Source organism: Mesocricetus auratus, unplaced genomic scaffold (genome assembly GCF_017639785.1).
Source record: "Mesocricetus auratus isolate SY011 unplaced genomic scaffold, BCM_Maur_2.0 Super-Scaffold_100003, whole genome shotgun sequence".
Taxonomy (NCBI): domain Eukaryota; kingdom Metazoa; phylum Chordata; class Mammalia; order Rodentia; family Cricetidae; genus Mesocricetus; species Mesocricetus auratus.
Window position 1 is genome coordinate 56,794,772 of NW_024429188.1, and position 25,674 is coordinate 56,820,445.

Sequence of the window (25,674 nt, forward strand, 5' to 3'; positions counted from 1 at the left end):
AAGGAAGCAGAAAGGCGGAAGGTATGGCCAGTAGTTGTTAAACATATGTCATGTTGCACTGTCATAGCCATCCTCTGTTAAACAAAGCCTGAAGAAAACAGATACCATAGACATGAAAACACCAGACTGGATTAGTTTACTCAGATCAACAATAAATGCAGAGGTTGAATTTGTCTTTGCATTTGTGTCTTCGTTTTCTCTTCTGACTCTTGACCTAGTCTGACATGGCTTTTATATCTTCAGCCCAGCTGTTCAGGTTCCCACTTAAACCCATTTATCTGAAACAACCAACTATACTCTGGACCTTCCTCCATATATTTCTTGCTTTATCTATAGTACCATACTCCCTCCTCGTCCAATGCCTTGAAATCAGTTCCAGAAGATAACTCATACTGAGATAGCTTAATTCAAGGATAAAGACAAAGGGAGCTTCTGCTTACAAGAGGAGGAGGATGAAAAGGGACTTCCTCATCTTCCTTACTACAAAATATGACATGTGAGACACTACGCAGGGTCAGTTTCCAGGGATAGATTTGAGGCCTTCTCCAGTCATATCCCACATATGGCAGCCAGAATTTCTTGAGCTTTTGATACCTTCTTTTTTCCTTTCATTTTTATTCATATTTGTCAAATCCCCTTCTATAGTTTATGAAATATTGCCTGGGGATACCTCTTTTCTTTCCCTTTGCTAATAATATGATTTTCCATGCTTAGCAAGCGCTTAAATGTCTTGACAAAGAGGCCGGTGTTATTAATTATGTATACATACTCAAGAGCCTCTCCAATAGGCTCCTTTTCCCTGAAGAACAAGTAAACCAGTAAAAGGATCACATTGGTTAGCACTTAGGGGCAAATGGACATTTCGGGTTCTGTGCCCCTTTCAATACCATCCTCCCAGCAATACCCAATTAGTGTGCACTGCAAGGAAAGGCCAAATGCAGCTATGTCTCTTCAGACCTCTGCACAGCCCTTGTAGAGATCCACTCGCCACTACACTAATCAAATCATTAGGCTGCACTCTGCAAGTTGCATACATGCTACGGATGGCCCTTTAAAACGTTAATGCCATGGATAAATCCAAACCCATTTGAAAACTGCTCGGATGCACAATTGAAAGCACTAAAGTTCAAAGCATGTTTAATTATTTCCCATAAACACAATTCTGAAAGCTTTCTTTGTTTATTTAGAAAGGAAGAAAAATCTATTTTCTCTCTGCTGTTATTAATTCAAATAATGGATGGGGAAATTTTTAAATTTGCTCTTTTATTAGCTCACCTTGGATTTTTCTAGCTCAAGATGTGGTTTATTTAGCAACAAACACAGAAATTGGAAAATGTAAAAGTCATACAAGTCATCCAAACATGGTTTTTGAAGGAAAAAATATTTGATAGCATTACACAATTTCTCTTTAGTGACGAGTTACATGGACTTATTTTATGCACTGTCACTCACTGCTTTTAAAATCACTTCTATTTTTATACTTGCCATGAATCGCCATTAGTTCTCCATCTCCTTTTCTGTCTCTAGGTCTCTTTTCTCCCTCAGGCTCACACATAAGCATCCATTCACAGTCCACAAATGTTGGAAACCAAGCGATCATTTGTTGCAGTTTCTGGAGCCAGTGCTTCTGATTCTTCTGAGTCATAAGGAGGTAGCTAGAGGTGCTACAACCTTTCCTGCCCATCTGCCTAATTACTGACCAAGGACTACTCCAGAAATTGCAATAAATAATCACACAAAGGAAGCCAAAACCATCAGTTCTCTTCTGAGAGAGTAAGCAAGTAGGCAGGGATTGTGGAGCATGCTTCCTTTGGGTTTTACTGGATATTTGGAATTAAATGATCAGTTTTAAAAAGGCAGCCAATGGTTTGTACCTGAGCACTGCAGTGCATTTTGCAGCAACATTCCCTAGCACCCAGAAAAATGGAATGATATATTGCTGCAGTAAAAATGAAAATGCTAATGCACATATGAGTAATGTTTTTCTCCTCTGAGCAGTATATACTAACTCAGGCTCTGTGGAATCATTTACTGATGCATACCCTGATTTAACTCCAAATATCCTTTAAAATTAACAACCTATTTAACATTCCTGCAAAGATTATGGCCAGGAAAGCAAATGTTATTGTCTCCCTTGAAGAAATATTCACTCAATTGGTCCAATCTCTTAGATTTGTAATCAAAATTAGAAATCTAGTATAAGCTCTTATTTGACAAATAATTGACAAAACACACAAAGTCTGTAGCTCATTTTTTATCCCAATAAGCTCACCATGTACATAAACACATATCTCCCCAGCTTTGCTATTTGTTTAATGGATGAGATTCAAGCTTTTAGTTTAGTTGGAGGCTTTGTGTAACCAGCCAGGCATAAATTGCTAGGGTTTTAGGAAGAACAGTTGTTTTGGGGGCAGATATAATTTTAATTAGTTTCTAGATTTTTTTACTTACTGTTTCCATAACTGTAATTCCTGGGATAATTAAAAAGTGGACTCTGAAGTGAGACATGAAGAGACCCCAGAGGAAAAAGTGAATTGAAAATACTTCATTGAAAACAGTGGCACCAAATTCCCTTATGAGACCTATCCCCTTTGATTTTACTTGCAGAGTAACAGAAATAACTCAGTTGTAGTGTGATTACTACAACACAACTATTACAACTGACCAAAGAAAAAGTAGTCCACATCTTAATTGTATACGTTAAAGAATCTAATCTGCAGTATGTGACCAATAAATAGTTGTTGACAGGAGTTTCAATTTTCAAAAGAAAACACAAGCTCTAAACTGAATTCTCACACTGCCTTTTTGCCCTTATGGCTTTCTCTTCTCAAATTACAAATAGAGTCTATTCCCTCGAGCTGAAAAAACCAAACAGTTCATACTTGTGAAGCAGTAAACACAAAAGGACCTAAGGATAAAGCAATCCACAAACCAGAATCCTTTGTTTTCTAATGTACCTAAAAGCTCGGTTTACTGTAACCAGATATGAAAGTATAAAGAGACAGATAAAGCAGTTCATTATTCATCACTTAAGGCAGTCACAAAAAGGACACATTTTCATTAACAGTGGGTTGAATTATTAGAAAACCTGAGCTACTCAATCCATATTCAGTTCTCTGCTAAGCGAATACTGTGGAGGTGAGTAGATTGCTACTAAATAAGATTCCAGTTGAGAGCTTGTTTTCCTGAGCCCCAACCAGGAACACAAAACTTCAGAGGCAGTTATTTTGATCGCCTTTTTAGCAACACAAAGTTTTGAGTTTAACCCATAGTTTTCAGGTGTGTTTAAAATGTACCTCATCTAACATGAGCTTTTAATGACTTTAAAACAGTAATAATTTCCTTGTATTTTTCAAGACTGTGTTACCCCCTAGTGTGGTATTTTCAATGGTTAATATTGATTATTAACTTGACAGAATCTAAGGTCACTTAGGAAATAAGTTTGGGGGTATATTCACGAGGGATTTTTGTTATGCGAATAGCACCATTCTGTGGGCTGTAGTCCCTGGAATGAATAAATGTAAGACTTAGAGCTAAACTCAAATATTTTTCCTGGCCTGGTTCTTGACTATAGACCAAATAAGTTGAGCTGTTCATCCTCCTGTCAATGAGACCTATCTGCCATAGGGACTATAAGTGTAATTGTGAGCTAATAGCATTCAAGATGCCAGAACAGCGCTATGCAAACTGATAGTGGGGAAGGAATTGGTGTTCTTATCCAGCTGTGATCACTATGAATTACAATACCCACCTAAAAGACAGATGTGCACATGTACAATGCTTGTATAACTGTAATGGGGGTAAGCAATCACTGTGATTAGATTTCTGACTTGTTCCCTAGGAGAGAACCTATATCTTTTACTGTACAATTGCTGAAATTCCCATGGCTGGAGAAATACCCTGAGCTGGGAAGCTTACTATGTTGTTTTGCTAAACTGTCATAGCATCTAACTAGCTTCTTGATATTTATACTTATTCCAATAGACAAGTACTCTCAGGTATTATCAGAGAAATGACTCTATTTTGTGAATAACAGTTAAATAAAAGATCCAAGGTTACCAAAGATGCTCAGAATAAGAGATGACTGAGGGTGGCCCCTAAACAAGACATTTATACCATTTCCTCTAGGTCTTGGGAAGCATTACAGAAAGTGTGAGAGCCAGAAGAAAGGGAGAAAGACTGTGAAATACCATCCACCAGAAACGACACAGCCATTGTAATCATGACCTCACAGCAATTGAGGTTATTGACATCTGACTGGCATGAGACCAACCCTGCCAACAGACAAGAATGGTCAAGTGGTTCATTAGGTCCTATCACTCCCTGATAAACTATTGGACTCTGATAAACTGTGGAAGAGGAAAACAAATTTTTTCTGTTGTGTACCTACAGGTGAATAGGCCAGGCTCCAATGGATAGTTCCAAACTCATGGTCACACAAATGACACTGGTCAAATGCAGTGTCAAAATATAAGTAAATGAATGCAGAAGAGATTACTAGGAAAGAAGAGTGGAAAAAAGAGGGAGGTGGGGATAAGAGAATGTGAGAAATTAGAGCAATTTGAATGCATTATTTACATAAATAAAATTAGCAAAGAATAAAATTCAAATAATTAAAAAATGTGGGCCTAGAGAAATGGCTCAGCAGTTAAGAACACTTCCTTCTTTTCCAGAGGTCTTGAGTTTGGTTCTTAGTACTCATATATCTCCAGATCCAACGGATTTGGCACCCTCTTCTGGCCTTCAAAGGCAAACACACAGATCACACACACTCCCATGCATGCATGCAAAAACAGAGGCACACAGAGACAAAAAGAGAACTAACCATAAAAATAAATAAAAAACAAAAAATGTGAACTAAAAATAAACACATCCTTTCTTAATTGGTTTCAATAAGGTATTTTGTTACAATGAGAAATTAGCACAGCATTATTGCTTTCCACTTATCCAATTTGATTTTCATATTTTTTCCTCATTTCATAGTATTTCTACTTTAATATCTTCTCATTAGAGTCTCTTTGGAATCTATGTTACAAAGTCTGACAGTTTTATAACTTCTGTTTTGAAGAATTATTTTTCTTATTATAATTTTTTTCTAGACTATTTATTGGAAGTGACAATTCCATGCAGGTTGGGGGCCAATAGCCTCAGTTGTTTTGAGTTTAGAGCTTACTATTATTGTTTTGAGTTTAGTTCTTACTATTACTGGAAGAATAATAGTTATGGAGGAGATACCAAAATTTTGTTCGTCATCCTTTATTCTTGGTAAATACATTAGAATATTGACACATCTTTCAATAAATTCTTACCTCTATTTCCTACAGAACATAATCCTAGGAATATTTACAATTTACTTATATATTTTCCACAATAACCCATTCTATATCTTATTGTAGTTTTCCCATTCTAGAAATACTGAAGCTGTGTCAAATTTACAAATGACAAAAGGGGCCAATTTTAAATTAGTTGAAATGGGCACCTGTTTATTGGTGTGGTTTCAAGAGGAACTGAGAAAGCATGCATATCACAAACTGCCTCCTTCACCCTCCCCTCCTCCTCCCCCACCCCCACCAACTCCCCCAACCCCCACTCCATTCCCCCTCTGCTCCCTAGGGAGGGTGAGACCCTGAATGTGGAGTCTTCAAAGTCTGTCATATTATTCCGGGCAGGGCCTAGGCCCTCACCCATGTGTCCAAGCTGAGACAGCCATCCCTTCATGTGGAATGGGCTCCCAAAGTCCCTTTGTACACCAGGGATAAATTCTGATCTACTATCCAAGGTGCCATAGATTACCCAGGCCTCCTCACTGACACGCACATTCAGGGGGTTTGGATCAGTCCCATAATGGCCTGTCAGCCATCTGTCTGGAGTCCATGAGCTCTCCCATGTTCAGGTCAGCTGCCTCTGTGGCTTTCACCAGACAGGTCTTGACCCCTTTGCTCATCACTCCTGCCTTTCTGCAACTGGGTTCCAGGAGTTCAGTTCAGTGTTTAGCTGTGGGTGTCTGCCTCTGCTTCCATCAGAGTGTTTTGTCTGCATATATGTATGTACACCAATTCATGCCTGGTGCCTGAGAAGGACTGAAAAGGCCATTAAATACTATGGATCTCAAGTAACTGACCTAGGTCCTCTGTGAGAGTAGCATATTGTGGAATAGTAGTTTAAGATTACATTCGTTTATGCTGTGGAACATTTGCTTAATGATGCAAAGATGTGTTGCATTCTTTTATATTTCATTTTTTTAACTCTGTAAAGCTGTGTTACTTTTCCTGCCTCAAACACCTGATTGGTCTAATAAAAAGGTGAATGGCCGACAGCTAGGCAGGAGAAAGGATAGGTGGGGCTGGCAGGCAAAAAGAATAAATAGAAGGAGAAATCTGGAAAGAAAAGGATCAAAAGGCAAGAAAAGGAGGAGAGGAGAACGCCAGGTTTCACCCACACAGCCAGCCACAGAATAATAAGGAAAGAAAGATATACAGAATAAAGAAAGGTAAAAAGCCTAGAGGCAAAACATAGTTAAAGAGAAATGGGATAATTTAAGTTTAGAAAGGTTGGCTAGAAAGGAACCAAGTTAAGGCTTGGCATTCATAGGTAAGAATATATCTCTGTGTATGTACTCGGGAACTTGGTGGTGGGTCCCAAAAGAGTTTTAAAAAAACTACAGTAGCAAGTGCTCTTAATTGATGAGCCATCTCTAAAGCTTTTTGTCAGATTTCTTAATTCAAGGATTTCCCAGGTTGTGGTTTTAGCACTTTTCACATTTCCACATAAAAATATATTTATTTCTAAGGAGGTCCAATGGTTAATCTTTCTGAAACCATCAGTTTTTAAGCCTGCAGTAATTTATTTGCTGTATTTGCAAATCTGACCTTAGTTAAAAGAGCTACAACGTATATTGCAAAGGGCCCCTATAGCAAATCTGACACAACAGAGGATAAGATAAAGGAGGCCGGAAGAAAACTTTCCCTACTTCATATATCATAAATTATCCTTGCTTGTAGATATGATGAGATATGAAGCAAAATTCTTATAAAAGCAGAATAAGAGTGGAAGTAAGACCACGTGTGCAATAAATGCAGAACTCTTGCATTGCAGATAGAAGAGAATGCAGAGGTAGTACAAAATGACAAGATCGAGATTTGACATGGTGAGATTTGGACCCTTTCTTTACCAATTTCAATGTAAGAACTTTTAAGAGGTAAACTGAGGAGGGTCAGGTTAAAGTTTGTTATCTAAGGATGCTAGAGAGAATTGGAAATCTGACAGAGGTTTGCAAAGATTTTCAATTTCCTGCAGTTGAATATCCAGATATAGGAAAAGAAAAAAACATACAGAAGCATCAGATTGCTAATGACAAAATATCTTATGGCTCACATGAAAGCTGTAATTCAACCAACGTTTTTTCACATGAAGACAGAGAGGTCATTCAGACTAAGAATTAAAATTGCTTCCAAACTGTCACACTTGAAGCAAACCTTTTAGAGCAAGTATGATTATAATCTATGTAATAGTGTTGGGAAAATAACTACCTCTATACCTCCAAAATGGAGAGTAGGAAATGGCCTGTGGTTTCCTTGATTATACTGTAACAACCTAATGGCAAAATCGGCCTTGAAAGTTGAGTTTCAGTGTTCTGAGTTATACTGGTTTAGCAAAGGTTTTAAACGTAATGCTACAGTGAATTCTCTTAAGGCTAAAAAGAGCTTGCTAAGAGGCACTGAAGAATTTGATGATAATTTAGGATAGTGATGGTCATTAAATATGGTCTTTAAAAACGGCATTAAGAGTGAACTTCTGGGTAAGATACGGCCTGGAAGCTGCCACCATGTGACCCAGTTAAGAGTCCCTATAAGAACAAATGGGCTCTATTCCAGAGAGAGAATGATAGGGAACTGAAATTCACAAAGGCAGGTATGGAACAGCTGAAAGGGATTCAGAAAATGGCAGCTGATATATTAAAAAGCAGATAAACTGCACATGTTTCCAGCAGCCCAAATCCCTAATAGAGGAAGGGGAAGCAGAAGAACTTCTAAAGGGTTAGCCTATGAAAATAGACTTGCAGCCCTACCCTCCGCACAGGCCTTTACAAGCCTGAAATCCAGCTGCAGGTTTTGGTAAAGCTGATTCCCCCAGTGAATGCAGTAGTGGAGAAGAATCTCCTATGGATTTGATTCTGAGGGCAGCTGCCAGGCAGCATCTTGAGAGTGACGGTATTGTTTACAACTAAGCTACTCTGGGGGTCCAGAGAACAAGGAATAACCTTAAGTCAGAGAACTTGAATTTAAATTACCATGGTGCCGGACAGTTTCTATGTTTCAAGAAAAAGCTGCTGCAACACTTGTTTTTAACTCTTACACTCCCTCCTTTTTCTTTTTGCTATGATTTTAGTAAATGATTTAACAATATGATTTCTATTTCAAAATGTATTTTTTTCTATTTTTTGAGATTACTATTACATATCCCCGTCCTGTTCTGCTCTCCAAACACTCCCATATTTCCATCCTTGTTCCCTTTCAGATTCATGGCCTCTTATTTAATAAATTATTGTTATGTACATATATTTGTATGTATACAGATATTCCTAAATATGCAAATATAACATGATATTTAATTTTCCATAGTCTTAAAATATGTTTGTTTATGGATTTTTAATTATTGAACAATCATTTTTCTTTTTTCTTTCTTGTTTTCTTATTTGCTCTATATTTTCCACCTTTCCTCTCACTACTATACATTCAGTGGTAATATGAGTTTGTTTCCTTAAAAAACACATGGTAGTTATTTTATTCCACATCTTATAATAATTTAATTTTGCCTTGAACTTTCTTGAGAATTCAAAAAAGAAATTACAAAGCAGTATTACTTTGCTAATTAATATTTTTCAAGATTATTTTAGCAAATCAGTCATCTTAATTATAAAAAGAAACTGTGCTCTTCTTTTTGTTTTTCTGAAATGTATAATGAAGAAAAGAAAGATCTTCTTCCTTATATAACCTTTGCTACTATGTTATCTTGTACAGCTATAAGAATATGGCCAGAGTAATCATCTGCCTTGAAGCGCTAGTAGAGCCTCTTCTTTAACTCTTCATAAGGTTATACTTAGACTTTTTCTTAAATCATTTTCTTCTTTGACAATTGCACACATATATTTAATGGGTTTTGATTATTCTCTTCACCCCAACCTCTCATATCTCTCCTACCTATGTCAGCCTTTCTTCCCTAAAAGTTTCTTACTCACATTCATGAGTTTTTTGTTTGGTTGGTTGATTTATGATCTAATAAGTTTACTTGAGGCCTTCCTTCTGTGTAACACTGGATTTGAGACTATTAATTGGAGCCTGATCAGCTCACCTGTAGGTACACAACAGAAAAAAAAATTGTTCCCCTTTTCCACAATTTATCAGAGTCCAATTCATCAGGGAGTGATAGGGCCTAATGAACCACTCGGCCATTCATGACTGACTGTGTTGGCAGGGCTGGTCCCATGTGGGTCAGATGTCAATAACCTCAATTGCTGTGAGGTCACGATTACAATGGCTGTGTCATGTCTGGTGGATGGTATTTCACAGCCTTTCTCCCTTTCTTCTGGTTCTCACACTTTCTGTAATGCTTCCCGAGCCTTAGAGGAAATGGTATAAACGTCTTCTTTAGGGGCGACCCTCAATCATCACTTATTCTGAGCATCTTTTGTATCCCTGGATCTTTTATTTAACTGTTATTCACAGCAAAGAGAGACTTCTCTGGTTAATCCTGAGAGTATTTGTCTATTGATATAAATATAAATATCATTTGTCTATTGATATAAATATAAATCTCATGAATCCAGTTAGATGCTATGTCAATTTAGCTAAACATCATAGTATGCCTCCCACACCAGGGAACTTTCCCAGGCATGGGAATTAACTAGTTAAGCTATGGCTGAGGAACAAGTGGTTGGGTATTCCCATTTATAGTCATGCCTTCCTTGTAGGTGGGTATTGTAATTCACAGTGCTCACAGATGGATAAGACCTCTGTTACTTCTTTTCTATTGAGTAGTTTGCATAGCACCTCCCAGTTCTATGAACAGTAGCTAGAAGAGCAGGAACCTCTCCTTTGTCCAAATTCACAACAGTATTACTTATTGTTTGTTTATAATTACCTTTCTTACTTGATGGAGATGAAATATCAAAGTAGTTTTAATATACATTTTCCTAGTGGCAAAGCATATTAAAATATTTACTAGTCAGTGTTATTGCTATGATAAAATGTCCTAAAATAGTAAGTTCAGTGGATAAAGAATTTAATGGGTTTACAATTACAGGTTAAAGACTCTCATGTTAGGAAATTCAAGGCAAGAACTTGAAGCATCTACTATCATCCAGGTCAGGAATAGAGTGAGAATGAATGTATGCATATTTGCTCTCAGTTTATTTTCTTCTATTTAATATAGGCCATGACCCTGATGCAGGGAATGATGCCACCCACATTTAGGCTCTATTTTCCAATATCAATTCATTCAATCAAGATAATTCCTCCTAGACATGTCCAAAGCTCAATCTACTCTAGATAATCCATTAATACACTTATTCCCAGGTGATTCTAGGTTGTGTCAAGTTGACAATTAAAGGTAACCATGAGACTTCCATAGCCTATATATTAATTGGATTGCTTTTTTGTTGAAAGATTAGTCTTTAGTCTTTTCCTGTATTCTGGACACCAATCTTGTGTCTGATATATAGATGTCAATTCTTTTCTCCCATTCTGCGGACTGTCTCTTTATTGGATTGGGTTTCCCTTGCTGTACAGAAACTTTTTTAGTTTCATTATATTCCATTTGTCAATTGTTGGTCTTATTTTCTGTGCCACTAGAGTCCCATCCTGAAATGTTCTTACTTGTTTTTATAAGTTAAAGTGTACTTCACTTTTTTCTCTAGCAGTGTAAGGTTATCATGTATTATGTTGATGTTTTTGAACTATTTGAAGTTGAGTTTTTTACTGGATGAAATATAGGAATCTATATTTGACCACATGATGATATTTTCCAAAATGTATAATTTTTGTGTATTTGTCAAAAATTAGGTCGTTGTCTGGACTTAATAAGGGTGTTTTATTCTATTACATTGATCTGTGTGTCTGTTTTTATGCCAGTCCCAGACTATTTTTGTTAGAATAACTCAGTAGTATTATTTAAAATCAAGTACAGTGATATCTTCTGCAATATCCTCTTTGTTCAGGATTGCTTTGGCAATCCTTGATCATTTGTCCTTCCATATAAATTTGATTTTTTTTCTGAATGTGAAGAATAGACTTGGAATTTTATTGTGATCTCATTGAATCTGTATATTGCTGTTGGTATGATGGTCATTTTCACTGTATTGATTCTTCACATCTGTAAGGGAGGTTTTTAGATTTTTTTCTAGTATCTGGCTCAATGTCTTTCTTCATTGCCTTTAAGTTTATCTTGTAGATTTATCCCCAAGTAGTTTATTCTGTAGGTAGCTATTGTGAATAAAATTATCTCCTTAATTTCTTTTACAATACATTTTTATTGATATATAGAAATACTGTTGATTATTTTTTATTAATTTTAGAACTCAGGAATCTATCTATAGCATCACTTGGTACACACCAGATGGACTGTAAATTATCATATGACAGAGATACTTGCACATCCTTGGTTACCAATGCACTATTCACAATAACTAAGAAAGGAACCAACCTACATGTTCATCAGCCTATATATATAGGTAAAAACATGGTGCTCATACAGCATAATTTTTCAACAGTTTAAGGAAAAATTAAATTAAGGTATTTTCATTAAAATGGATAGAATTAGTCATCATTATGTTAAGTGAAATTAGCCAGGCCCAGAAAAATAAATACTACATGTTTCTCATTATATGTAGATCCTAGATTTGTGTGTGTTCTTGGGAAAGGAGTAGGCTATGCAAGTAAAAAGGGACTGTGAGACGGGAAAAGTGAACTTAAGGGATGGGTGTAGACGAAAAAATAAAATATAATGTGAGTGAAATAAAGAAAGAAGAGAGGGTTATTTGGGGGGGATAAAAGTTACAAGTGAGAAGGTCACAGAGGGGGAGATGAATAAGAACAAAGTATTGACAAATATATGAAAATGCTATCATAAAGCCCATCATTTTGTATGCTAATTTCAAAAGTTAATTTCAGAAAGAAAATATAGTAAACCACTATTATTTGGCATTGATAAAATACTCTTTACCATTTAGAAAAACTAAAAGATGTTTTATTTTCAAAATATAGAATAATTGAGGCATGCATTTAGCTTAAAATAATGTGGCAATTCTTACAATGCATTGAGCTAAAATAACCGTCCCACAATTTAACCATCCAATTAAGAGAACCTGGCATATGAGATGTAAAGAGTCAATTTAAAACAAAAGGCAAGACCTCACTACATCTGTTTCCTCAGTAACCAGCTTCCAATAGAACTGATAATTCTATGACTATGCTTGATCATTATTATAACAGGAGCTGAGAAAGAACTTTTAACAGCAAATCAATTAAGTCTGGCCAAGTGACAAAGGATCTTGTTCATTAGGTAAAACTTCTACACAGTGACATACTCATATGTGGCGAATAAATGCAGTATCTCAGTTATAAACAACGTTTTCATATACTGCTAAGCGTTTTAAAAATCATCTCTGCTAGTCATCACAAGTACTATGTAAGACTGGTTTCCAATAAACTAAGAAGTGTGCCTAAGTTCACAGGGACAAAGCCTACACGTGGGAGCTGAACCTGACCTTCATTTTCCAACTCTATCTCACTTTGTTGTACTACAATTGTCTTATAATGAATATATTTTCAAAACTTTTCTACAAAACAAGTCATAAGTATATGCTTTTGGCAGAAAGAGTAAATTATTAAACATCAATTTGAAAACTATAAAGCGTTCAGATCTGGATACAGATCTTTTCCTGATAACAATAGGTGACATTTAGAGATACTATTTCATCTTATCCGAATTTTTCTACTACAGAAACAAATCATTGTAATAATATAGGACAAGTGATTCCACATTTTAAAATTTATACCATCTCAATCTGAGAGGCTGTTTGCTTCTTCTTTATTTTCCCTAACAAAAGCACAAACTAAAAACCAACAACTTTACCATTATGGTTAAATGAAAAATAACAATGCACCCTTTTAGGTGATAATTTAATTTTTGGTTCTTGTATTTGGGCCCTACTAGAGGTAAATTCTTCCATTCTCATAAAACATTCAGAAAAAGCCAGGACTCAACAACAAATCTATACTTGGAGATTGGGTTGGAGAGATGACCAAATGGTTAACAGCACTAGTTGCTCTTCCAGAGGATTTGGGGTTGATTCCCAGGAGCCACTTGGCAACTAGCAGTCACCTGAAACTCAAGTTCCAGAGAATCTCATACCCTTTTCTGATTCTGTGGGCACCAGAAATTCATGTAGTGCCAGGCAGATATGCAGGCAAAGCACCCATATACATAAATCTTTATATATCCATAATTTATTGAAATTTGTCGTTTTAAATGAGTAACCTCACATCTGTAAGCTTTACTTCTGCTTGCTGCAAAGTAGGAATTATAATAGTAATTAACAGCTATAGGTTAAATGAAAATATATCTTGCATATATCCTTTTTCTAAGTGTATATTACTTATAAAAGACAATGTATTTCATTGTGAAATTTTCATACCTGCATGTAATGTAGTTTGGTAATACTTATCCCATTACCATTTCTTAACCCCTTACTCATTTTATCATCTTCCCTATATCTAACAGTCTCTGTTTAATTTTTGTGTTCGTGTGTGTGTGTGTGTGTGTGTGTTGTGTGTTGGTTTTGAAAATCAAGAAATCCATCCATTTCTTTTAGATTTACAACTTAATAGACTAAAATGTTCCATTATAATAGTCAAATTTTCTTTGGTGTGCTGTACTATTTCCCTGCTTATTTCTAATTATTCCAATTTGGATCATCTCGTTTTTTCTTTCAGTTAGTTGGGCCAGGGATCTGTTGATCTTGTTTATCTTCTCAAAGGACCAGATCTTAAATTCATTGATTCTTTGCATTGGTTTCCTCATTTCTATTTAATCAGTTTGGGGGTTGACTTTTATTATTTCTTGCCATTCACTGCATTTGGTTTGTACATGCTTTTCCAAATCCTTGAGATGCATCATTAACTCATTTATTTGTGTTCTTTCTGATTTTTTAATGTAGGCACTTTAGGGCTATAAACTTCACGCTTAGAACTGTTTCTAATGTGTCCCACAGGTTTTATTGTACCATTGTGTTGCATTTTTATTTTCATTTAGTTCTGTGAATATTATTAATTCTTTGACCCATTCATCATTCAATGGTTAGCTGTTTAATATCTGTGAATTTATATGCTTACTAGAGATTAGTTTACTGTTGATTTTAAATTTTATTGGATAATGGTCAGATAGGATACATGGGATTCTTACTTTTTATTTGTTAAATGCTTTGTGTCCCAGCATGTAGTCAATTTTAGAGAAGTTTTCATGTGTTGTTGAGTAGAATGCCTAACATGTGGAGTTTGGGTGAAATGTTATGTGTATATCTGCTAGGTCCATTTGAGGGAAATATCATTTAATTCTGAGGTTTCTCTATTTTGTTGTGCAGATGACATATCTATTGGAGAAAATTGGGTGTTGAAACCACTATTATTGAGGTTTGTGTTAGTTTATGCATTTAATTTCATTAGTATGCTTTGTATGAAGTTGGGTGCACTAGAGTTTGGTGCAAATATGTTAAATATTGTGATATTTTCCTGATTAAATTTATTCTTGTCAATAAACTGAGGTTCTTTTTTGTCTCTTCTGATTAGTTTTATTTTGAAATCTTTTTTGTCAGATATTAGAATGCCATTTTTTGCTTGCTTCATGATCCCATTCGCTTGCAATACATTTTTTCCTTTCTTTCATTTTAAGGTAGTGCTTATCTTTAAAACTGAGTTTCTCAAAAACATGTTCACCTTCCCTAGCAATTATGGAAATGGAAATCAAAACAATTTTGAGAATTCATTTTACCTCTGGCAGAATGGCAAAGATCAACAAAACAGCTGACAACAAATGGAAGAGAAGACGTGGGTAAAAAGGAACCTTCATGCACTATTTGTGGGCTTAAAACCTTGTTCAGCCACTCTGAAAATCAGTGTGCAGAACCCTCAAAAACTTAAATATAACTGTATCATATGATCTATCTATACCACTACTCAGTATAGTCAAGAATCGGCACCCTACTCCACAGATAGTTGGTTAGAAATATTCATTGCCTTATTCACAATAGACAGTAAATGTAGACAACTCTCTCAATAGATGAATGCATAATGAAAATTATGTTAAAAACACAATATAATAATATTAATTTGTAAAGAAAATAGAACCATGAATTTTTTTAGGTAAATGGATGGTCCTAGCAAAGATTACATTGAGTAAGGTGGCATGGAAAAGACCCATGTCATGTGTTCTTTGTTATCCATAGTTCCTAGCTCCAAATCTGCAGATCAGAGTTTAAAACATGAAGCAACCACAGAAACCAGTAAAGTATACAGAGACCAATGATGGGAGTAGTTGAGGGTGGAATTGGTAAGATACAAGAGATAAAAATTGGGAAACAGAAAAATGGAGGAGGCTCCAACTGAGGTGGAGGAGGGAGGTCAGCACTGAAGGAGGAGGGACTGGAATAAATAACACCAAGGTTATTCAATAAAGCCTCAAGAAATTACAGTAGCTTATATTTACCTAAAATTGCACACAATATATAAAAGTATATGTGTATGCATGTATGTATTTATACACATATATGTATTTATTCACATGTACTTATACACACACACACACACACACACCTTAAAGGAAGTTAAGTCACTTGGACTGACAGTGCTTCTAACAAGAAACAGACTAATCAAAATCCTATTACCAGGCATGAGAAACCTCCTTTCAAATGATTACACAGTGTATTTCAGATGATTCCCCAAACAATATAAACTATTGATATAGCCCTTGGTTGCCTCTTAAGGATTGAGGGTGAGGCCCTATTGCTTAAGATATCATGTACTTAGGACACGGGAGTCAGATAATTTCAGCTGATGTGACCTGGTAACCTTTTTTCTGTGGTCTGGCTCCCATGGTCCAGAAAACAGATGCAAGCTACCAAAGGAGGGAAATAATCAATCCAACCTATTAGTAACACCTATGAACCACAGCAATGACCAGCATGGCAAAATATTTATAAGGTTAAAATAAGATGCATTCACATGTTGGTGATAAACAACAGCTGTCTAATTAGACTTAAGACCCACTCAACAAGAGGGAAGTTATGCCCAGTACTGAAAAGCTAGCCAGATTGCCAGAACTAATGAGGTCATGGACATTAGGAAAGAATCTACTACTACCACTTTACTAGACTAGCATAATTCCTTGCAACATTATAAATATTATCCTTATACCTACCACCCTTCATCAACAAAGCCCCTCTTTACAACAAATGGAGACCATCACAGAAAACTACAACTAGACACAATGAGGATCCCAACAGCAATGAATAAATCTATTACCACAGCTGCTGTACCTCAGGACCAATGAACATTGTAGAAGAGGGGGCAGATGACTGTAAGAACCAGAATACAAAAAACTGACTCAGCATGCTGAATTGGTATATAATTTGTATTTGTGAATGTGCATGCGTGAGTATACACAGACATATCTATGTAAACATGTATTATATAACAATCACAGAAAAGGGGTCTTTCAATTTGAGAGTTGAGGGGTAAGTGGAAAAGTTTGAAAGAATGGTATCTGAGAAGGGCTGGAGGGAAGAAACGGAGGACAGAAAATTGGTGTAATTCTATTTCAATTACAAAGATACTTAATTAAATAGAAAACAGTTGATATTAAAACAACACTAGTGTTCGTGTCTGACATCGTTCTCCGTATTAAAAGCCCATTCAGAAACTGCTAGCAAGACTATAGGAATGATTATCAAAAAGACCAACATCAGAACATCTTTCATTGATTTTTTTTATTTAATGTTGTCCAAAATCAACTACAGAAAGGTAAGTCTGTTCTTATACTAATTGGAGATTTAAAATTCTGAAATAAGCTAACTTCACTATCTCACTTTTTGAAGTTTACTTTGTTTGTGATATTTGAAGTTTAAATATCATATGCATATTTCTGATTATTTCTATATACACATAATAGAAAATCCCGACAAAGCAACTTATTACTATTTTCTGTTATGAGAAAGTTTCAAAAATCCCAGCATCAACAAGGAACAATGATCTTACCCTTAAGTAAAGTTACTGGGATTCTGTTTTTTATAGCATATAGCTTGATAAAGTTGACAGCTGTAGACAATTGTTCAGACATCTTTGTGTAACAAAACAAACTAACAAGAAAAATCCTAATTTTCATGAAGTTCATCTAACAGTTAAGGCTCAGACAACCTGTTATAATAATAAGCCTCAGTGGAAGTAGGGAATGGAGACAACTGTAGAAACCTTAACACCTCTAGAGAATAAAGCCTTACTCAACAGGACTACTAAATGAAGCAGATCGAACACCAAACTTAATTTCCACAAATTAGAAGCTGGTCAAGAAAATGCCCCTGGGATCCTCTCAAGTTAAAATAAACAAGAGAACCTATCCTCTTCGGGAGTAGTATATTGTCTAAAAATTTGCTACACTAACTGTTCTGACATGACTCGTAACAAGTAACCTATATGAAGTAGCTCATACCGTATGATATAATTTCCTGCAATTTATCAAGGGAAAATGTGCATACAAAGAGGGAGCACATCATTCAATCACGTGGTTGGGAACACCCATGCATTATACACAGGCTCACTAACGATTTTTTAAAAATATCTGATTGATGTGGCAGCTTAGAAACCAATTGTATCCTTGTAGCTTCAAGTTGCAAAAATCAATTTTGTACTGATTTAACAGATTGCTTTGGCGTGGGAGAAACAGAGCAATCAATGGTGATGTCAGCAGCCTCTTTGTCATGCAGGCCTAAAGGAGTTGGCTATAATCAGTCTGAAACAAGGAGCAGCCACTGCTGCCAATATTAGCAATGGATGTTCAGTTTCTCTGGTGCTGAAACAATCTCAAATAAACAACGGAAAGAAACCTGGGGTTTAAAATGAAGCTAAAACTAAAGTATGTATTCTGAAAACAGGACAGATTTATGGCAAGAACATGACATATACTTATGTTTTTCAAATATCATAGAAAAGTGAGTTTGAATTGTTGTGGAGTCCTCAAAGGAAAATAGCAGAGCTGCTGGTAGAGTGCTAGAGGGATAGCGTGCAAAGAAGCAAATTTCAATAATTAGTATTTGGAAGGATTTTATGTTTAAGGGGGGACTCATGTGTAATAATAACAGCTAGGAAGGAAAAGAAGGAGAAAACTATTTTCACATCAAGTCCTTGGCAAAATTCACTCACTGTGTTTGTAACACATTAATAAATAGGGAAGAAAATAGAAATATTTATCCATTCAGAAGTTTGTCTATATTGAGATTACTTGATATATACTGTTTCTGAAGGTTTTTCAAAAGTGAACAATGAGAGTCTGTAATTGTTCAGGGATGACAGAACTGGCTAGATCTTATTTTTCTTCCATTTTCCTCCTACAACGTAGCTTCATCACACTGCACTGAATTTATAAAGGTTTTCTTCTGACAATCCTAAGTCATGTCAGGGTTAGGATCACATTTCTCCAATTCCAACAAGGGTATGTACAGGAAAGTTGTAAACAGTGGAAGGAAGGAAATACCCGATTATTTTTATAAACATGGTGAGCTTATACCCTCTGTGCAGGTAATCATAGGAGCTAATAAAAGATAGCCTGGAATTCAACTCGTGTGCATATATCTCAGAAAAGTGAAGTGGTGTTTCACTGAAAATGCACATATTTTCTTCATATCTTTTTCTCAGATATGTGACCTTCTGGAGAATAGTTAATCAGGATAAGTAAATATCTGAAAAAAATCTTAAGTAGAAGGACTGCTTTTGGTTGATGGTAAGTATCACTCTAATCTTATTTGACTGTATGAACTGGGACAATTACACGCATTCCAAAAACCACTAACTTTATGTTCTAAACAGAAATTCAAAGTCCAGTCTAATTTTATCTACTTAGGAACAATTGGATGTCTATCACATGCAAGGAGCCATATGAATATATTAAGATACCAGCCATGCCTTCTTCCTTGAATCAGCCCTTACTCTAATAGTAGGACTGAGACATGCAGGCACACAAATAACAATGGAGCAAGACACTGGAGACAGATATGAGGCTATTAAAACACTGAAGCAACTCATTTATTTTTAAAAGTCCAACTGAAATATGAACTAGCATGGTTAGCAGTAGAATTAGAAAAGAATAAGCAAATATGAAAGCTGTTTCAGAAATAGACCTGGCAATTAATTTTACTTTATGGATAAGAAAAGAAAGTTAAAGATGACTTCCAAGTTCCCTGTTTGGGTTACTAGGAAAATGATATTGACGGAAATAAATAGTTCAAGAGGATGGGTATACTCATTAGAGGAACAGAGGCATTTTATTCAAAATATGATGAATATCTAAGAGAAATTATCACTCTATGTAATCTTCCAAAGCAGTGATCTTTAAATTTTGGGTATTGTTCATAAACTTGGCATGTGCATTCCCCAGATATATATATCCAAAAATGTAACAAATGAGCTAAAATTAACTCGAAACACTATACTAGTTTCATTCCCACACTTCAATAGATTGTTTTGCATAGTCCCTGTAGGAGACAACCTATCTGTACAATTTAGCTTTTCAATTTGACATATAATAAATAATGATTTTTCTAACTCAAATTAATGAAAAGAAGTTCATATTATAGGAAATATAATGCTTGGCTATTGTATGATAAAATATATGTATATCTATGTATATTTGTATTTAAATGTCTGGTATTACCGTATTACTAATATCTCGACATCAGTTTGAAAGATATGGAGAATCTGAAAAACTATATTGTATTCCCATGCATATCTTTCATTTAGGAAATGTTAGAAATTAAGATTCCTTTGAAAAGACTAAAAAAATAGAGCAGTAGGAAGTGAATCCCTGTTGAGCAATTCCTCTTCATTTTTATACCTTTTATAAGAAGGCTTTGGGAGTTTAGTGCATATCTTGACTTAATCACCACAACACAATTCACTAGGTACTATCTGTGTTCATAAAAATAAAACCTAGCATGTAGGTCCCACAAATAACAGACAATTTGTCCAAGATCACCTAGCTAGTATGTGTTAGAACTCAGATTGGAATCCAAGTCTTGATGTCAAGTTAATCTCTTTTTATTACACCGTAGTTGCTCTAAATCACTTTGGCTCCTCTATTCTTCAAGGCTGAATCAACTGCATCAATATGTGCTTTTCAAATTTTTTTTAACCTGGTCTCTAACACAAACTCCCAGGAAGGAAAACGTTCACTCTTGAAAGTGATAGGAATAGTGAGAGACTAATGTTTCTTTGGCCTCTTGTCCACCTTCTCTCCTAACAGATCAACATCATATACTCAACACGGCTGTCTGTTGTACTGACTTGTAGGTAAGTTTTGTATTTAAAATGTCTGATTCTGAAACGGGTGTTCTATCAATTCAACTTTGAATTCTATTTTGGAGGAGTATTAGTATAGTAAAATACTGCGAAGACTGAGGCATGTGATTTGCCTTTGTTAGCTACAGATAACATAAACTGGAAAGACAGAGATTGAATGCAATCTTCAATAAGATAGCATTGGTTCAGAGACACAAGTCAGGCCAAACTTACCTTCCTGTTTTGGAAGTGTAAATAATCCTAGAGGATCAAATGACTGTCTTATAGCTAGAATATCTGAATTAAACAAGATACAATGTCCCTATTGTTAAGAGAGGCAAAATGTAGCTTGAGGAAATAGGATTTCTAGTTAGGAGACAAACCATTCTCACCTAGTTGTTACCAACGGTGGGAGTTGATAAACTGCTGTCTTTATTCACATTGTAATCAGGATCACAACTGAAAACAGAAAAGGAGTCCTTTTGAAATTGCCAAATGACAAAATTGTAAAGGAAAGAAGTCTGCTTTGACACTGGTCTGAGGGGTTGGAGAGATGACTCAGTGGCTAAAGAGCACCGGCTGCTCTTCCAGAGGACCTGAGTTCAATTCCCAGCACCCACATGGCAGCTCACAACTGTCTGTAACTCCAAGATCTGGCACCCTCACACAGACATGCATGTAGGCAAGACACTGGTTTGAAAGGAAGGGCAAATGTTACCACATATTCTTTTTTAAATGAAGACAAAATATACTAATTTAACCTCAAAAATTAAGTATATGAGAGGACCTGCCTTAACAACAGTATATAACTGCGTTTTTAGCACTTTATTGAAAATACTCTTTCTGATCATGAGAACAGCCTGGAAAAAGTGAAAGGTGGGTAACAATTCGAAACTTAAAACACATTGCTGGGGGTATGGGGCAGTTGATAGACTAGTTATCTTGAATGTACAAAACCTTATCTTTGATACCCACTACTACATAAAGCAGATGTGGTATTGCTTGCTTATAATCCCAGCACTTGGGAAGTAAAAACAGGAGAATCAAGAATTTAAGGCCAGACAGGCTTCATGGAGATTTTGTAGCCAGCAGCCGGCCAGAGCTATGTAAGACTGTTTCAAGAAATGAAGAATGGAATAAACAAATAACATAAACAATCACAGTCACAAAGCAAGGCAAAAAGTCAACACAATTGAAAACAATACTAATATCATTTAAAATACTATATTATCCAGACACAGCTGTAACACACTTTTCTGTATGCATAATACTATATAAAACAGGTAGGTTGTTATAGGGCACACTTGAAGAAGAATATTGGCAAACTTGTAATTAGAGGAAAGCATAAAAGCTTCTTTGAGGAAGAGATTGCAGGCCAGAACGTAAATGATACTGTGCACAGGACATAGTTAAAAATCTGCTTCTGAAATTGGAGCCTTCAAAAGTTTGAAGATCCTCAACATACTAACTATATTTTTCCATTTTGATGAAGCAAATATTAAATTATAAATTAATACATTTACTGTGTTTTCATTTACTGAATCATGAGACCTAAGTGAGGTATTATAATGAAATTTCTACATGTATGTCCCTTACTGATTGCACACGATGTACTTTTTGGTACTCTGCGTTTATGCTTTCATTTATTTTTCAACAACAAGGACATCTCTCATGAGCTAGAGCAAGCCAAAGCTAGGGAAGCTTCCAGATTGCTTTTACTTTTTTTCCTTTAATTATTTTAATTTTAAATAGCTTGCTTCACATGTCAATCCCAGTTCCCTCTCCCTCCCCTTCTCCCGCACCCCCACCATCCTCCCCCAGCCTCCCACCCTATCGCCACTTCCTTCCACATAGGGGATATCTAGAGTCTGTCACTTCACTCAGGGTAGGGTCCAGACAACTCCTCTAAGAGTCCAGGCTGAGAGAGCATCCCTCTTTGTGTTATGGACACACGAAGTCCATTTTTATGCCAGGAATAAAGACTGATCCACTGCCCAGGGCCCCATAGGTTGCCCAGGCCTCCTCACTGACTCTCACACTCAGTGGATCTGGATCAGTCCCATGCTGGCCTCCCAGCTGTCAGTCTGGGGTCCAAGAGCTCTCCCCTGTTCAGATCAGCTGTCTCTGCTGGTTTTGCCAGCCCATTCTTAGCCAATTTGCTCATCGCTCCTCTCTGTCACTGGGTTCCATGGGTTCAGTGGATGTTTGCCTCTGCTTCCATCAGTCACTGGATGAAGGCTCCAGGATAGTTATAGACATCAAGTTCATTATCAGGAATGGGCATTTGAGGTGGTCTCTCCACTATTGCTTAGCTTGCCAGTTGGTGTCATCCCTTTAGATCAAGGCTGGATCTCACTATGTAGCCCAGGTTGGCACTGAAGTCACAGCACAGTCTTTCTGCCTCAGTCTCCTACATTACAAGTACTGTCACCGTGCCTGGCTCAAAGGCAATATGAAATTTACTTGACTCTAAATAAGTAAAACTACGACTGTACTTGTGTGTAGATTAGAGGGCCCTCTTACAAGTATAAAGCAGAGGATTTGGATAGGGTAGAATCTGCCCTCAGACACCTATATTGAATAACTTGCCTGACAACAAAGTCACCCATGGCAGCTTGAAGATTTAAGGAGAATCATTTTATGTCTGCAGTGTTTCAAGTTTTGGGTTTGGGGTATAACAAGAAAAATCTGAGAGTGAAAGTACTTATTTATAGTTCAGCCTGATAGTGTACCTATGAAAGAGAGGAAGAACAAAGTTGTTCTTGGCTGCTTTGCCTTGAAGCAAAGGTAGGGGTGGTTCCATAAGGAAAATGGGATGTTATGTGTTTGCATATATATGCCTCAGCCATTTAGAATTAGTTGGTGAAATGCTTCCTCACTTTTATGCCCCAACAAAGTGCCTGAAAGTTCAGTCCTATGGAGATCAGTCATGCTTATCTTGCTTTAGCTAATTGACATGGGGAGAGAAAATGCCCATTTTCCAGTTCACGTAACAATCAGAGTAGAAAGAACGTTAAGAAATGTCATTTGAAGAGGTTACCCACTCAATCTGAGTCACCAAGATTTTGGGCGCCAATCCTAATGCTGTCTAGAAAGAGTAACCAGAGCACCAACGGCTGGCTGTAAAGAGAATTGAGTCTTGTGGCCCTTACTAGGTATGAGACTCAATGTTGACTGCCAATAGATTGCAGCAGAAATATCCATGACGTTAATAAGGTTACCAGCAAAACCAGCAGAAATGAACACAGTCTTATTTGAGAAATCAGCAACTTGGATTAGGGTTACTACTGTTGTCTGACATGAGGAGGCTCTGGGTTTGATCCCCAATACTCATTAAAAACACAAAGTATTAATTCTGTGCTTGTAAAAGGAGAAGAGGCTGGCTACTAAAGAAGGCAAACTTTATTTCAGGAAAGTTGTTTAGCTATACTGAGCCACATTAGCCAGATTCCCCAGAAACAATCAGTGACAAGGTAGTTTTTCACTCTGAGGTTTCCATGCCTGTTGTGAGAACCCTTGAAAAGCTACTCACCACAGAGAAGCTGGCCCTTTGCATTCATTCATCCATAGGCTGCCAACTTGCTGCACTTTGAGGGCACAGGGCCAAGAAGTAGGGGCCCTGGCTATGAAGTCCCACCTCTGCCACCTACTCGCTTTGTGACCTTGCAAGTTCCTTTACATCTACCACCAGCTTTAACCACCTCAGAGAGGTGCTGGAAGAGCCTAGTGAAATCACAAACCTGGAGGCACTTTGCAAAGCATAGAGCACTGCAGAAGTATGAGGGACCATTATCCAAACAGCTTCCATGCCAAGCCTTCTGGTATCACCCTGAAGGCCTCCTCTGCTTTGGCACATAATTCCCTGGTTGCTACCTCCAAGCCATATCTGGCTTGGGAGCAAGAGCCCTAACCCCCCCTTCTTGTGCCAGCTTCCTCCTTAATGGATGCAGCTGAATATAGTTATTCTTCATCAGCTCTAGGCTATCCTGGAGAGGCCCAGTTTTTCTCAGGAAAAGCCTCTGCCTTTTAACAAATACCAACAACTCTTCAGAAATAACCTATCAGTGATAGGTGTGAGACAGGGAATAAAAAAATTTGGAGCAATCTTCAGCTTCAGGAAAAAAATAATCGATTTGAGTGAGACTTGCTCAAGGATCTCTGAGTACTCACAACCCAAATGCATGAATGTACACACACGCACGCACACACACACACACACACACACACACACACAGGCATGCACACATGTATACACATACAAACCCTAAAGATTTCACAGTCCACATACTATAGCAACAAGAAATCTTACCTGAATGCTGCTTTCTGCTTCTAAGCCTCTGCTGGCTACTCTGCCTGCCTTCTCTCTACCACCTGTGAAGATTCTAATTCAGTGCTGCCCATTTATACCCTTCTGGGAGTGGCAGGACTCCAGGAATCTCCGTCCTCACCAATCACAAGTGAGAACTCCTTAGTCTCTGGCCATGTCTAATTTAACCCTGTCTATGTAGACATTATATCAGTGTTGTCAGCTTCCTAACTGGGAGGCCGACGTGGCCTCAAAATTAAGGAGCTGCTGTCTTCTGCCTGCTGTGGAGAAATTGTACCTGGTTTCCTTAGTGCTCGCAGACAATTTGGTGTTCCGGTGAGGCAGAAAGAATATTCTGGTGAGCAAGTCTTACTCATAGGCAATATGCGGATAATAGGAAAGAAGAAATCAACTGCTGTGGCACAAAGGGCTCAAGACACAAAGGGTAAAACTAAGGTCAGAGACTGGTTCACTTGTTAAAATGGAGAGAACAGGATATAGACAGAGTTAAAATAGGCAGTGGGCTTAATGCTTCCTTATCCAAGGTTGGCACAAAAACACATACCAAGGCAGGGTCCTAACATGCAAGCAGAACTTGGTAACTTGTCATCCTAACTGGCATGGGCAGAAGTAGAGTTTAAAGATAAGACATGAGCAAAACTGAAGGCAAAAATTGAATCAAGGAGGATACCCTAAGCTCCTATATATTCCCAAAGTACTGACAAAAGAGAAGATATTGCATGTCTGAAATTCTTAGGCTAGAAAGTACAA

The 25,674-nt window shown here is 36.8% G+C and overlaps 1 protein-coding gene across 3 annotated transcripts in view; it reads right to left on the reverse strand.

Moving 5' to 3' along the window:
• Rps6ka6 (ribosomal protein S6 kinase A6) overlaps nucleotides 1–24,959 on the reverse strand; it is a 152,309-nt gene extending 127,350 nt beyond the window's left edge. For 2 of the 3 annotated variants that reach the window (XM_040744334.1, XM_040744333.1), the window contains exon 1: nucleotides 24,907–24,959. The gene's annotated coding sequence lies outside the window, so the exon portion shown is untranslated. The remainder of the gene's footprint in view (nucleotides 1–24,906) is intronic. The other variant, XM_021234646.2, reaches the window with a different exon arrangement.
• Between the last annotated feature and the right edge of the window lie 715 nt (nucleotides 24,960–25,674).